This window comes from Peromyscus eremicus, chromosome X (assembly GCF_949786415.1).
Source record: "Peromyscus eremicus chromosome X, PerEre_H2_v1, whole genome shotgun sequence".
NCBI lineage: Eukaryota > Metazoa > Chordata > Mammalia > Rodentia > Cricetidae > Peromyscus > Peromyscus eremicus.
This window is the reverse complement of record NC_081439.1, coordinates 34,426,217-34,442,048: the sequence shown is the minus strand read 5'-3', so window position 1 is coordinate 34,442,048 and position 15,832 is coordinate 34,426,217. Positions and strand designations below refer to the sequence as shown.

Sequence of the window (15,832 nt, the reverse complement as noted above, 5' to 3'; positions counted from 1 at the left end):
GCCAAATGCTTTCAATTTGTTTTCAGAAGGCAAGGTTGGCTGGTAAAATAAGAACTTCGTAAGTACGTGGCAGAAGAGATCAGCAGCTATGCTCCACTGAAAAGCACACACACTGTGGTCACTCTTCATGTTTGTTTTCTAAAATTGATACCAGACTGAGGGTGTAGCTTGGGGACAAAGCACCTGCAGCATGCACAAGACCATCAATCCCCCAGTATTGCAAAATCTTTAAAAAAAAGGGATAAATCTCCAACTTCCTAAAGATAAAGTAAAGAAGGTTTTATGGGTTTAGGAGTGCAGTTTGGTACCTTGCTAGCATGCACAAGGTCCAGGGTTCCAGGTCCAGCACATCTAAGGAAAAAAATGTAAAAAGGAGTTTGTCATGAACTACTACTGCTATTTCTCATCCTTCTTTCCTTCTCTTTCTCAGCCTTTTGCTAGTAAAATCAGCCAATTGCAACAAATGTTGGTAAATCACCATTTCCAGTGCAGAAAGCCAACAATGTCACATTTTTTTTAAGCTCAGGAAACACTGGGAGGCTGACGTGTTAATTCACTACATAGTGAGAAATCCGTTTTACCATTTTACTTACTCAGAAGCAAATGCAGGCAAATCCTTTTTTTCCAGACGTCTCTTCTATCTTCAATTACCTGTTAATGAATAATAGCCAAAATAAGGTTAAAATGTCAACCAATACACGAAGTACATATTGTCAACATCTTATTACTGGGCAGAGGGTGATTTATAAGTCTAGTCAGTCAGTCCTGCATGTAGATGCTTTAGCCAACAACAGACCACATATAAGACAGCATACCCATACACTTTCATCACCTGTGGTATCACAGCTAGGTTACTTACAGTGCATGTACTCTATGGATGCCCACCCAGCAAAATCTAAGGACATATTCCTTAGAACATATCCCTCTGAAGAGCTCCTCAACTATACCATAACAGCATTCTGTAGCTTTACTACTAAGAACCACATAAGGTGGCAGGCAGCCGTCACTAATGAACTTAATGCCTGTACCTCTGCATAAAGTACACAGAGAGACAGTTCACATAAACCTACTCAGAGTTTATCATGATCTCAGACTGCTCAGGAGCAGCCCATAAATGACATTTCTCAGTTACAGAAATCCCCCTAGCAACCTTCTAAATGCTAACACAACCTCCTCTGTCATCCAAAAGAACACCAAGTGAAGTGAAGATCTTTCTTTTAAGTCAAGGTAAGACACAAGATAATTTTAAATGGGCAGACTGCAGTGGTACACAACTGTAATCCTAGAACTCAGGAAACAAAAACAGAAGGATCTTAAGTTCGAGACTAGCCTGGGCTACATAGTAGTCTATATAGTTGCCCTGACTGTGACAAATGAAACAACTATTTCCCAGACACAGAAAGCATCCATAAAGGACATAAACATCCCTGTTTAGAATTTCTGGTCTAAGAGTGTATGGTAGGGAAAGCATAAGGGGGAAGAGATGGCTCTCACTGGGTACAGGCAAGAGAGGAGGAAGGTCAGAACATGTGATGTCCCTAGTTTCCAGTGACAAATAGCTCTGTGAACAAATTCAGCACATCTACACTATATATGCTCTTCCCACATTGGTCAATTAGAGGACATCTGTTTATTATATGGCTTGTCGATGCTTATGTACTCAAATATTTCTTATTTTACTTAATAGTAACCTTCATGCTAAACTTACTTATCCACCTTATTTCATTTCATCACAGTGGTATCACAAGAACAGTGGGTACCACATAATGATACCGTGATGGAAATTCATATTTATATATCTCTTACAACTATTTTACTATTATTGTTAATCTTTTACTGTGGTATCATATATTCAGTTTTATTACACATATGTAGGCATAGGAAAAAGAACACATAAAACAAGCTTTATCAGGAATCAACTGGAGACCTTAAGCTACGGTGCCCCATCACGGGTGAGGGGCAACTATTTTTAGTTCTATTGGAGTGGTGCATTCCACTGTGGACAGTGTGAGGGGCTGAGACACAAACATGCAGCTCTTATCAGAGGAAGGTAGGGAGATAATAAACACAGGCAATAATTTCTCATGATCAGTAAACTGGCAAATTGGCTTTGCAATCTATGCTCAATAGTTTTGTGAATGCCAGACTTCTAGACCGACCTTTCATTCTTTGTCCAGGGTACTAAGCATGTCTCTAACTGGTTTCCCATTGTCTAGTCTCACACCCTTGGAGAGAACTTACTTACCCTGATCAGACCTGCAGCACAATCATCACCTCTGTCCTTCACACCCATGACCAAAACCTCTGCTTCTTATGCAGAGACCAGGCCTGTCTTGCCAGCATTAGTCCCTGAAGAATATACTCTTTTGGTTCCTTTATTAAAAACTGAAAAGTAAGAACCCTCGAGCAGCACTATGGTCTCTGAGTTGTCATCTCTGGATATGAAGCAGACAGTTTCCATGATTCTATTCTCTCTAGGAATTAAGAGCACAGATCCCTGGCCAGAGAAGCCGAGACAGAACTAGCTGGCTTAACATCCCAGGGTCTAGCATGCTCAAGGCCTTCTGTTCCCAACCTATACAGAGTAAATGACTTCCTGAAGGATGACAAAATGTTAGGGGACAGCTTCTACCACATGCACTAAAGAGCCTACAGAATCCTTTGTGGCATGCAGAAAATGCCATATATCTAAAATTGCTTTTGGGATTGAACTCTATTATGTGTACAAAGAATTTACAGCCTTGCCAATCAGCACTGGGTTACTCAGACAAAAAGCTGGTGTGTGTGGGGTGAGCTCTCATCATCTACCTTCCCCTTAAAACAGAATGAGGGGCACCTATCTTACCCATATTCTGGGAAAGATAAAGATATATGGAAAATGCATGGTGCTGCTGCTCCTAGCTCATCAATATTATCACTGGCCAAAGTGGTAGCACAGGGATCGCTAGTTTGAGGGCAGCCTGGAATGCAGAGCATGATCGTGTGCCAAAACAAACAAATAGGCCATGTGTGAAAATAAATAAATAAACAAATAACTGAAAGGCATCATTACTAGCTATCATTAAAAAAGTTTTTTTAAAGAAATATCAAAGATACTGAAGAATTGATGAAAAGTGTATTATTCCAAACTTTCCCTTTTTATATCAAGAAAAAAGTTCTTTCTGCACTAATTCCTTGTATTTGTCTCATGGGAGACACTAAAGAATTTGTAGCTTTTTCTTTGCTTTTGTGGTGTGTGTGTGTGTGTGTATGTGAGAGAGAGAGAGACAGAGAGAGAGAGAGAGAGAGAGAGAGAGAGAGAGAGAGAACATCAAGTGTCTTTGTCTATTGCTCTCCATGTTTTGTTTTGTTTGAGATAGTCTCTCAGTGAGCCTGCAGCTCAGCAATTGAGCAAGACTATCAGTATCTATGTGTCTCTGACCCCCAGCTATGAAGTTACAGATGCACACCAACACACCCAGCTTTCACATGGGTGCTGGGGATCTGAACTATGGTCCTCATGTTTGTGTGGCAAGCACTTGACCCACCAAGCCATCCAGTTTCTGTGAACTTTTTTAGTTCTAATACCTCACTTTCATTTTCCGCTTTTTCTGTAAACATCATGAAGCCTACTTAAGGGCCCAGATTTCAACGGAATTTAGAGAAAGATCACCTTGTAACAGGTAAGGAGATAGAAAATAACTTAAAATAACTTTAAGTGTGTGTAATCTAACACCAAAGATTTTTTTAAGTTATCTTTTTATTTTTGTATATATACATGTGTGGATATACCACAGATGCCAGAAAAAGAGCATCAGATCCCCTAGAGTTAAGAGTTACAGGCATTTGTGAGCCATCTGACATGGTGCTGGGAACGGAACTCAGGTCCTCTGCAAGAGCAGCAAGTACTCTTAACCACTGAGCCATCTCTCCAGCCCCCAAGACCCTTTTAATTGCAGTGAAATTGAATGATTTGGGTGCTTTGTTAGTCACTAGGAATCTTTTTTGTATAAACTATTTTTGAAGAACTTTATCCTTCATGTGCAGACCTGAACGACCTCCAAAGCTTTGCCTAGGGTCTGGCAGAAACTGTGTGTGATCCAGTATTCATCACACTAAATTTAGAAATACACTGTGTCCCTGAGGCACTTCCACAGGAAGCGAGATTAAAATAGGATGCATGCCGCTAACACACCAGAATTTAAAAGCTACTGCCAGCTAACAACCTCTAAGAAACCACAACAGTCTCACTCAGTGAAATCCTTATCTTTCTCCACCCAGGAAAAGAGGAAAAAAAGAAATGATCATGGCTCTCACAATCCCATACAAAATAGCAAAAATGAAATAAGAAGATGGACCAGAGCAAACAGAAGGTAACCACAGCAGGGAAATGGAGCTGAAGCCAACATGAAGGCACTGTACAAAGGTTGCCAGTGAATACAACTTCCTACCAGGAGGACGGGAACCACAGATCCGATTCTTGGTTTCTCAGGAATCTACCAAGTGAAGACAATGAGGTCCTTATTCAACAATAAAGACAGACTATCAGAAAACCCCCACTAGATTTTTTATGCATGTATAAAATTTCTTCCACAGGTCCCAGAAAGAAAACATTCTGAAGTAGGAACAGGCTAAGCTCAGTAAACAAAGGGGACAGTTCTTTTAATAATCCTCAATCCTGGCTAACTGGACAACACCAAAAACGAGCTAAGCAAATAAAATCTGAATGGCTACAACACAGATCCCTGCAGCCTAGCTTACTCGAGAATATACTGCAGAAGCACCCACAGGCCCATATGAGCTGCCTGCCTGTCCCTAGGGGTTGCAGAAACACCTTGTTGCATTTTGCAGTTGCATTTTGGTGCCAATAACTGTACCAGTTCCATATTTTTTAAGGGGAGAGCGAGAATACAGTCCACCACTATGAGTTTCCCACATTTGGGGAAATCACAGGGGTTAGCACATCCAGGGTGCAATGGATAAGCCTCGCCCTAAGAAAACCACCTTCATGATCATGGTATCTCCCCTCCCTGCCAGGTAAGTATACATAATATTTTTAACAGTTGTTTAGTAACCCATCATGTGGCTAGATCAGGGTCTTTCACCATTGCCTTCAAGCCTTCAACTTGCTGTAAGTAATAATATATGAAAGCAAGAACCATTTAAAAAATTTTATTTATCTACTTTTAAAATTTGTTTATTATGCCGGCGATGGTGGCACACGCCTTTAATCCCAGCACTTGGGAGGCAGAGGCAGGTGGATCTTTGTGAGTTCGAGGCCAGCCTGGTCTACAGAGGGAGATCCAGGAAAGGCGCAAAGCTACACAGAGAAACCCTGTCTCGAAAAACCAAAAATAAAAAATAAAAATAAATTGTTTATTACAGTACTAAAGATTGAACCTGAGGCTCTGCAAGTGCTAGGAAGATGTTCTACCACTTAACTATACCTCTGGGCATCCTGGAACTCTCTAAACAGCCAGAGGGACTCTGGAATTCCTTATCTCCTGCCTTCAACGACTGAGTTCCAGCATTATATGCATGCACTATCGTGTCTTTATGCAGTGCTGGGGAACAAACCCAGAGTTAGCTGCATGCTAGGCAAGTATTCCACCAACTGAGCCATACACCCACTGCAGATTTGTTTCCTTTCCTCTACTTTCCTTTGAGATAGGTTCTCCTCCTTATGTAGCTCTGATTGACCTAGAACTTGCTATGTGGACCAGCACTGACCTACCACTTCCAGCATTCTTGTTGTTTCTACCTCTAAATGCTGAAGTTCCAGGCATGAGCCACCATATCTGGCCTCCAAGAATAAAGTTTTTTTCAGCATCCAAAAAAAAAAAAATGTGTGGATCATCTATACAGTAAAACCCAAAGCTTGGCTTTCACAATATAATAATGCTTCAGAAAAGCATACCTAATGACGAGATTACACTACATAATAATAATATATTCCAGGATGATGTTTAAATAATCTATATTCCCATTTATTTCACAAATGTCTGAGGATTATTTATAAAATGGTCACACTTATGAGACAATGGACTTAAGATTGTTAACAATAGCTGGTGGGTACATAAAAAATTTCCAGATTTCTTGAGAAATAATTTTGAAACATCTACCGTTAAAACATTTACATAAATTTGAGTTGGGAATTTTGGAGGGAAAAAAACTATAATGAGCAAATTATGACCAACATTTCAGTCTAGCAACATGATCATTGCAAGATGCATCAGAGGCATCAAACTTGAACTGCAGTATCTCTGGTTACCCAAGAGTCAACTGCTAAACAGGCTCTCTTCCCTGTGCCTGCTCCTCCCTCATCTATGTGAAGACAATGACTAAATGAATCCTCTCCTCTGTGATAAGAACCTAGTGACTTATGTGCCTTTGACCAAGCAAATACAGCAAAGGCGATGCCACTTCTATCTTAATAGCAAATGTCCTCTCTACTGTTCTCCTGGCTAGAATAAAGCAAGCGTCTACCTTCTGTCTTTCTCTGTCTTGGTGGGTTTTTGTTTTTAGGCTTTATTTTGCATGTATGAGCCTGCATATGTATATGTATGTATATGTATACCACATGTATGCCTGGTGCCCACAGAGGTCAGAGAAGAGTGCCAGATGCCTTGAAACTGGAGTTATGGATGGTGTGAACCTGAGTCCTCTGGAAGAGCAAGAAGTGTTCGCAATCACTAAGCTATATCTCTCTAGCCCCAGTAGGGTCTGTTATATCTCCTCTAGAATCTCAAGTCTTGCACATAGAGTAGTCATTTGGTGTGTATGGATTCATTTCAAATTTTAGCAAGCAAGTTTAGTTTAAAAACACATTTACTCAGTATTCTGCAAGTTGGAAGGGTAGTGACTGAGAACAGAACACCACCTTTTCTTTACATTCTTGAGAGCTTAGCCTCTGAGGCACAAATATAAGCCAGTTTACTAGAGAAACAATATTTTATCATCTTGTAGACTGATGAAAATATTACAGATGGAAGGAACTAGAAAGATGTCACAAAGTCTTGCCATTTCAAAAGCTGGCACTAATGGTAAAATGATCATTATTAATAGTGATTCTATTTCAAAACTCTCTATATTTGGATGATGGATCACAGGGCCACCATATGTTTTACTTGGTCAATAACCAAGATGGTGGAGGTTATAGCTGAACCAACTAGGAAAAGTCAAGTCCTGGGCATATGTCTCTACGCAGACACTAGAACTTCTTAAATATGACAACATAAATGAGAAAAATAGGCCCCAGATTAGAACCGTGTGAATCACCAAAGGAGCCATCTGCATCTGCTGTGTTAAAACAATAACCTCAATAAACTCTACAGATGCAACACTGAGCCTCGACCTGCCCACTTCCCAGAACCATCTGGCATTGCTGTTTCAGAACCGCCTCCATCACTGCCTTATGTAATAGCCACCACATTCAAAGGCGGAGCCCTGGAGCCTTGCACGTGGACTCCCCATTCCAAGCCGACCAGGGATGCACTGGGGTTTGGCCCAGTCAACATGTATGAAACAGGTCTGGATGGGGACATATGAGTAAGAACGGCCCCTATAGGTTTATATATTTGAAGGCTTAATCATCAGGAAACAGCACTACTTGAGAAGGATTAGGAGGTGTGGCCTTTTGGGAGTAGGTGTGGCCTTCTTTGAGAAAGTGTCACTGGGAGGTGGGCTTGAAAGTTTCAAAAGCCCAAGCCAGGCCCAGTGGCTTCTCTTCCTGCTGCCTCCATATCTGGATGTAGAACTTGAAGACTTCTCCAGCACCATGTCTGCCTGCATGCCACCAAGCTTCCTGCTGTGATGACAATGGACTAAACTTCTGAAACTGTAAGCAAGCCCCAATTTAATGTTTTATTTTTATAAGAGTCGCCATGGTCATGGTGTCTCTTCACAGCAACAGAATAGTGACTAAGGCAGGTTTCATTCATATCTCCACTTGGGTCCCTGTATGGTACCCAGAAGTCATTATGTCAAGGGTAGACTTGCCCTAACCTTAAGTTCTCTTCAGTATTCTGACTTACCAACTGGTGCCCTTTTTCACCAGGCCCCAAACACTGTCATTGCCATCTTGAACTCTCTTCCTTTCTCCTTCCCCATTATTCTCTCCATCAAATCTTAAGTCCTATCACTGTACCCACATAGCACCCTTAACATTTCATCCACATGCACTGTCATTTCCATTGGTAGTACTCTGTAGTCTCTGCATAGTGACAAGAATTGGTGTCAACCTGATCAATTCTTCAGCAAAAACATAACATACAATTCTTCCTAAAGCAGAAGTCTGACTGTAGCTCATTATTCAAAAACATGTCATCAATTACATTGCTATCTGAAAAAAAAACAAACAAACAAACAAAACATGTTCCTTCCATCAGCTGCCTGGACGTGTGCTTCCTATGCTACCAGGAGAGGTGGAGATGGGAACCACCAGTAACATTCTCGAGAATTATATACAATACTTCAGATTCCATTTGTAGTAAGTGAAATAATGTCCTTCTCCCCATCAGCATTTCCCACACTTCAATCCCCTCAAGATGGAATTATGTCTGGTTACTGACAAGAAGGAATGTAAGTTGAAGAGAGAAATTAGATTGCTAAAGAGCTGACAGCATTTAGAGAGAAAGAAATCACCCTGAGTTATATGAGGGGGTATTTGCTAAATAGCAACACTTGAGCTTCCCTCCCACTACTATTTATTCTAGTAGCAGGTCACATCACACAAATCAATTCTATCCTAAGCAGTGTTCTCAAAACAGTCCTTTAAACAAGGAGGGGGCTGAAGAGCCAATGCCTGAGATGCTTCATGAGAAAAATAAAGCCATCTCTACTGGTTTTCAGAGAGGAAGGGGCTGTGGCCTAAGGGATGTGGTAGCTGTGGGCTAAGGAAATATGGACGGAGGGTTCCCTTGAGTCTCCTGAAAATAACATGATGCTGCTTTTAGCCCCATGAGCTGACTTCAGATTTGTGACCTGCAAACTGTAAGACAGTAAACCTGTGCTATTTTACTCACCTAAGTTTATGGAAGGAAGACTGTTACAGCAGCCAGTGAAAACTAATGCACCTCTTCCCTCCTGCTGCTGAGTGCCCACTATAGAACATTCGCACCATTTTACAGTACTTAGCATTTTGTGTTAGAAGGCTCTGTACTTCACAATGACTCTAAAGCTCCAGTTCTACGCCTCAGGCAAATTATAGCAGCTGCAGTCCTTTGTTGCCCCTCAAACAAGCAGCCCTAAAACTCATGCCTATGGCTTAAGTGAAAGAACGGCATCTGTCACTGAGGCCACATGAGAGTGAGTGAGCACCTCCTGCAGTCCAGCACCCTGCTGTCCCTACTCACTTTACTCTTCTTACATTTTGTTCTTACTTTCCTGAAAACTCTGTTCACACTCCATCAGGGGCACGCATGGTATCTTATTTTGACTTTCACGCCGTGCCATCTTGTTCCTGCATTAAAGTTTCCATTCTGAAAAACTGTGTCACTCAGCTGGCCTCATGCTTGGTCTGTACCTTTGAAATCAAGGAACTCCTGCACTCTGTGCTTTAGAAGTGTAGAATAAAGGGTTGGGGCTGGGGAGAGGGCTCAGTTGGTAAAATGTTTGTCACATAAGCACAAGGCCTGAGTTCAGATCCTGACACCCATGTAAAAAGCCAGGCACAGTGGAGAGTTAAATGCTGTGGCTTTGTAAGCAGCCACTCCAGCAAAATCAGCAAGTTCCAGAGTCGTTGAGAGTCCCTGGTCTTAAAAAAGGTAGAGGGCAATAGAAGAAGACATCTGACACTGACCTCTGGCCTCCACACTACACACATAAAAAAGAGAAGAAAAAATATCTTCGGGAAAAAAAAGTTAAACATGAGGTTGGAGAGATGGCTCAGTTGTTAAGAACATTGGCTGCTCTTCCAGAGAACCCAGGTTCAATTCCTAGCACCTACAAGGTTGGCTTACAACCTTCTCTAACTCCAGTTTCAGCAGATCTGATGTCGTCTTCTGGCCTCCATCAGCACTAGGCATGTACATGATACATAGACATATGTGTAGGCAAAATACACATAAACATATTTTAAAATTTTTTTAAAGTTGAAGATTTACATTTGCTTTCTTGTTGCTATGAGCAAACATCTTAGTTCAGAGAAGAGTTTATTTAGGCTCACTCAAAGTTTTAAAAGATACAGTCTATCATGGCAGGGAAGGTGCAGGTGGCAGCAAATGGTCACATTGCTTACCTAGACAAGAAACCAAAGCAGGAAAGTAGGGCATCAAGACCTAACCCCAGTTCATTCTGTGAGCTACCCCACTAAAGGCTCCACAACCTTCCCAAACAGCATCAGTATTCAAAGCTCACTGGCCTAGGGGAGACAGTTCTCATTGAAACCATAACATACTCTGACCCAACAGTTCTGCTCCTAAGAATATAATCGAAGACATACCATAGCAGCTATATTCACAACAGCAAAAGGCAGAAAGAGTCTATGACCATCAGCTGAAGAATGGATAAACAAAACACAGTATGGTTTTTTGTCAATGAATAAACAAAATACAGTATAATAATGAGGTATCACAGTACAGTGAGTCATCTACCATTCATCCATGTCATAATATGAATGAACCTTCATCTATTACAGCAGCTGGGCCTAGTGGTGCAGGCCTGTCATCCCAGATACTTAGGAAGCTGAGACAGGTATGTCTGGACTACAGTAAGTTTCTGGCCACCTTGGGCAACTCAGCAAGACCCTGTTTCAAAGTAAGACATAAAGAATGCTGGGGATATAATTCAATGGTAGAGTGCTTGCGTAGCATGAGCAAGGTTCTGGGTTCAATCCTCAGTACTAGAGGGAGAGAGAGGGAAGAGAGGGAAGAGGGGGAGAGAGGGAGGGAGGGAGGGAGGGAGGGAGGGAGGGAGGGGAGAGCAACAAGAATGGATACAGTAGGGTGAAAAACAATACCACAAATAAAGGAGGCCAAATATAAAAGAACATATGAATTCTATAACCCACTCATTTAAAACATGAGAATAGCTCTAGCTCTCTCTGCCTTGAGCTAGTGATTGGGTATAAACTCTCAGCTACTGCTCCAGCGTCATGCCTGCTCTCAGTCTTATCTGCAGATAAAGACAACATTCTAGACCATGTAGAATGCTTCTATATAATGGAGATCGTGGCGATGATATTTTCTTGAGCTGATTTAGTAAATCATCATACAGGAATAGTGATCTTTTTCTAACATGAAAAAAGATCCATTTTCCCTCTGAATTATAATTTGGGGACATGTGGGCAGAAATAAGGACAGACAAGCAAAAACTAAATTAAAGTAGATCTTGTAGGTGAGACTTTTGCAGAATTAAGAGGAGAAATAGCAGGACCCTCCAGACACACCATATGAAGGAGGAAGAGATGAACTAGAGATAAAAAATACCAGAAATATATCCACTTAATCCTCCTAAGGTCTAGTTTATCACTAAAATATGGCATCCTAATATTGGCTCTATCATTGGGGGGAGGAGGGTACTTTTCTGTATATCCTGAAAGATGAATGTGCAGAATCCTGAAATGTTCAAGCAGACAGCCCAACTGAAGGCACATGTATATGCTGGAGCACCAGTTTCTAGTTCAAAATACACCTCCCCAAAATAATAAAACTTAAAAAGAAAGAAAAAATAAAACGTGGGTACTATATACTTTGATAGAAATACAGTAATAGTGGCCTTGTCTTCCAAATCATGGGATACAGAAACAGCAACTGAAGTGCTCCTGAGCGAATGATACAGGAGCTGTTGCCAGCCATGCTCACCGCTTTGTGAGGGGCACCAACACGTGTAATTTAGGATTCTGCATAAATTTCTTTAAACTGATATTATTGCCTAATGATGTTATCTAGGCACCATTGGAGACTGGGGGGAAAAAATCCCCGCTCTGCAAATAAAGCTAATTAAACACATGTATAAAAAATTTTTTGAAGTGAGAATATACAAATCTGTGGACACAATTAGATTAGTAGCTGCCAAGGAGGAGTGGGTCACAATGTGTTTTCTAATGGTTTCACCAAGATATCAATGTCTGCCCAGTTACACACACACACACACACACACACACACACACACACACACACACACACAAAGGTCACTGAATCACAGAATTATAAATGGCAAATTTTGCTGGGGGCTGGAGAGAATGAAGCCAGAATGCACAAATGTCAAACATCACATACATGGTACATTGTTATTGGACAGTTAAAAACCTCACAATTACCAATTTCTCAAAACATGAAAATTCTCTATTTGCTCTGGGATGTAAGTCGATTTAACATACATACATTCCCTCTCCTGTCAAATACATAAAAGCATAACTGAATTTAGTAAGAAACACAGAAAACAGCTTTCTTTTTTTTTTTTTTCTTTTTTTGGTTTTTCGAGACAGGGTTTCTCTGTGTAGCTTTGCGCCCTTCCTGGATCTCGCTCTGTAGCCCAGGCTGGCCTCGAACTCACAGAGATCCGCCTCTGCCTCGCTTTCTAATTCAAACTGTATCCTAACAATAAATGTTATTGAATATGGTCCTATTTGTACATAACTCTGGTTTTCAGCTGTGATGAAAACTGAAATACATACAATGTGTCTTGTTATTAACAACACAACCCAGCTGATGAAACCATACAATGTCTGCTTACTGGATGCTAAGAACTGGAAGACCCCAAACCCTCATTTATGAGGTACATTTTCCACCCCACATATATTAAGAAAACCAATTTTCTGGGCTTGGATTCTGAGCCTCCTGAGTTCCTCTCTCCTCAAATCACCTTTGCCATTACTCTGCATGCAAATGGATCATCTATACATCTTAAGATCCTTAAATTCGAGCCAGGCAATGGTGGTGCACACGCCTTGAATCCTAGCACTTGGGAGGCAGAGGCAGGCGGATCTCTGTGAGTTCGAGGCCAGCCTGGGCTACAAAGTGGGGAGGACAGACTCCAAAGCTACACAGAGAAACCCTGTCTTGAAAAACAAACAAAACAAAACAAAAAAGATTCTTAAATTCTACCTGCAAAGGCCCTTGAGAGCCATGTTAAAAAGCACAAACTCACTGCTTGTGGGCGTGGGAAAGGGACACCCCTTCGGGGTCATGATTCTACCTACCAAGTCATGCGAGTTGAGATTACAGCTGCAGAAATAGCAACAGTAGAGAAGAACATTGCTCTGTGTATGTATGTGTGTGCACACATACATGGGGAAGCCATATATTGACCTTATTTTTTGAGACTGTCTGTCTGTCTGTCTATCTGTCTGGCTGTCTCTCTCTCTCTCCCTCCCTCCCCCCCCTCAATAAACCAGGAGCCCAGTGGTTGGCTCGAGTGGATGTCCAATGAGGCCCAGATCTTCCCGTCAAAGCTTCAGTGTTATCATTTATAGTATTACAGGTGTGCACCATCATGCCTTTCTGGGGACACTTTTTACACAGGTGCTAGGGATTCCAATTCAGGTCCGCGTGTTTGCACAGCAAGCATTTTACCCACTGAGCCAGGGCCATGCCTCCTGTCACATTTTCTGACTAGTTGTCTTTGCTTTCAGCAAATCCACACATCTCCACTTGCTTCTGGATTTGTATTGACAGTCCATGTTCTCCATTTCAGAATTCGTGGGAAATGGTATGAAAATGAATAGTTACCGTTAAAGCAACAAAAGAACAACAAAAAAGACAGACATGGATGCAAGCTCAAGCAATGCTCATCTGACCCTGAACTCAGAAGGTAATAAAAAGCTCTCTAGATTCTCAGCCTGTCTCCCTCATTCTTCACACACATTATGATCTCCCAAATCACATATAATATAGGCAGAATGGAATGCCTCAACTGCACAGGCACACAACATCAGACACAAACCTGCAGGCCACACAGCTTCCATCAGAATGGCATAAAACACCTGCTTGACCTCAGGTGGGGCCCAATCTTCTCTTCCTTCAAAGCACCCAAGCACTGCCTAGCATGGTCCTGCCCTGTTTTTGGACAGTACCTGCCTCACCTGTTTCCCTCCTTTGTACCTGCTCTACACAGGCCCTGTCTGAGCTCAGCTCAGTGTCCCTGGAACATGCACCACCTGTCCCCTGAACTGTAGTGGGAGTCACCAGAATCCTCAGCTGCCTCTCCAGCCTGCTTGGAGGTTCTTCAGGGGAAGAAAGGTACACTCTGCTCTCTGCATCTCGGAAATGGCCGAGCCCCTGCTGTTACAAGTACACAGAAGAGGTTCGTACCTTGCATATATTCCCCACCTCTGAAACTTCATTTCTGAAGAAAAACATGGGGAAAACCTCCTTGTAAACACTTGGGAGTGAAAAACATGTCTAACAATGGCTCTGGGCCAACAAAATTCTACCTCCGTGCTTCCAGGGAACACTGTGTCTGCAAGGGAGCCCCTCTATCTTTATGTATCTCTATTTCCATATGAGGAAGCAGCTGGGGAAACCTTGCCACGTAGGCTAAGGAATGAGATTAGAGGAACATCTTTTAGGAATTGCAAACTTCAGTCTGGTGGCGATATTATATGAGGTACATCATTCTGGGGCAGGCAGGAAACTAGAACAGGGTACTACAGACTTGCAACAGCATCTTAGGCTTCCATCTAGCAGAGACCAGAAGTATCTCTCCCCCAACACTTGTGACAACTGAAAAAAAGGACCGACAAAGGCCCTTGAAGGATGTTAAAAACAACTGCCCTGGGCCTGAGGTAGATAGCTCATTGTGTAAATGGCTCGCCATACAAGTCATGAAGACCTGAGTTCAGACCCCCAATACCTGTAGAAAATGAGTGTAGTGAATGGTATGTTCTAGTTATTCTGGTGCTGGGGAGGCAGAAACATATGGATCCCTGATTAGCAAGGCTAGCCAAATTGGGGTGCTCCAGGTTCAGTAAGGGACCCTGCAACTGAGAAACAACTGAGGAAGACACCTGACTATCAATCTCTAGCTGCATTGGGCACATACCCAGGCTTCACTGATAGTCAGTGTATATACCCAGGTATGCGAGCATGTACACGAACATACATACACACACACACACACACACACACACACACACACACACACACACACACACACGAAACAGCATCCTAACCGGTCAAAACTTTGCAGTGTAAAAACAACCCAAATTGTTTTGTTTCTAATTTTGTTTTTTGAGGCTGAGTCTTGCTATGCAGCCCTGACTGACCTAGAACTTGTTGTGCAGCCCAGTCTAGCCTCAAACTGAAGCAATTCTTCTACCTTGGCTCCTGGGTGCTGGGATTACAGAAGTGAGCCACCACACCCAACCAGCCTGAACTTACCTGAAGGACACTCCATCCTCAATACTAGCTCAATCTATCTTCCCAGATTCTTTTAAATCACACCGTAATTCCCTTTTGAGGGGATCTAAAACATACAATACGTGGCTGGGGAAATGACTTAGTGGATAAAGTGCCCACTGTGCAAGCATTGAGTGTGAGGACCTCAGTTCAGATGCCTCAAATCCATATAAAACACCAGATTCGGTAGCATGGGATTTTAACCCAAGCAATGTGTAAAGGCAGAAATAGGTAGACTCCTGAAGCTCAGCAGCCAATGAGTTTCAATCCTGAAAATTCAAGGCATAGGGGCTGGAGAGACTGCTTGGTAGTTAATAGCCTATACTACTCCCCTGGAGGTTCCTAGCTGGCTTCCCAGCACCCACAATGGACAGCTCACAACCATCTCTAACTAGCTGTTGGAGAACCAACACCCTCTTTTGGCCTCCATAGACATGTACACATACAATATACACTCACAGGCATGTAATAAATCTTTTTTAAAAGCCCATTTTTTATAAAAATAAATACAATAA

At 42.0% G+C, this 15,832-nt stretch overlaps 1 protein-coding gene and 2 pseudogenes across 12 annotated transcripts in view; 1 reads left to right on the top strand and 2 right to left on the bottom strand.

Moving 5' to 3' along the window:
* The window catches only part of LOC131898816 (F-box-like/WD repeat-containing protein TBL1X), an 87,221-nt gene extending 86,566 nt beyond the window's left edge, over positions 1-655 (bottom strand). For 8 of the 12 annotated variants that reach the window (XM_059250025.1, XM_059250016.1, XM_059250026.1 and 5 more), the window contains exons 1-2: positions 594-653; positions 309-351 (exon numbers count right to left, since the gene is read on the bottom strand). The gene's annotated coding sequence lies outside the window, so the exon portion shown is untranslated. Of the gene's footprint in view, positions 1-308; positions 352-593 lie in introns of all 12 variants that reach the window. The other 4 variants (XM_059250021.1, XM_059250023.1, XM_059250027.1 and 1 more) reach the window with 2 other exon arrangements.
* Positions 656-4,872: 4,217 nt separating this feature from the next.
* Positions 4,873-5,024, bottom strand: LOC131900333 (U1 spliceosomal RNA; annotated as a pseudogene).
* Positions 4,955-11,752, top strand: LOC131899761 (ubiquitin-conjugating enzyme E2 K-like; annotated as a pseudogene).
* The last annotated feature ends 4,080 nt before the right edge of the window (positions 11,753-15,832 follow it).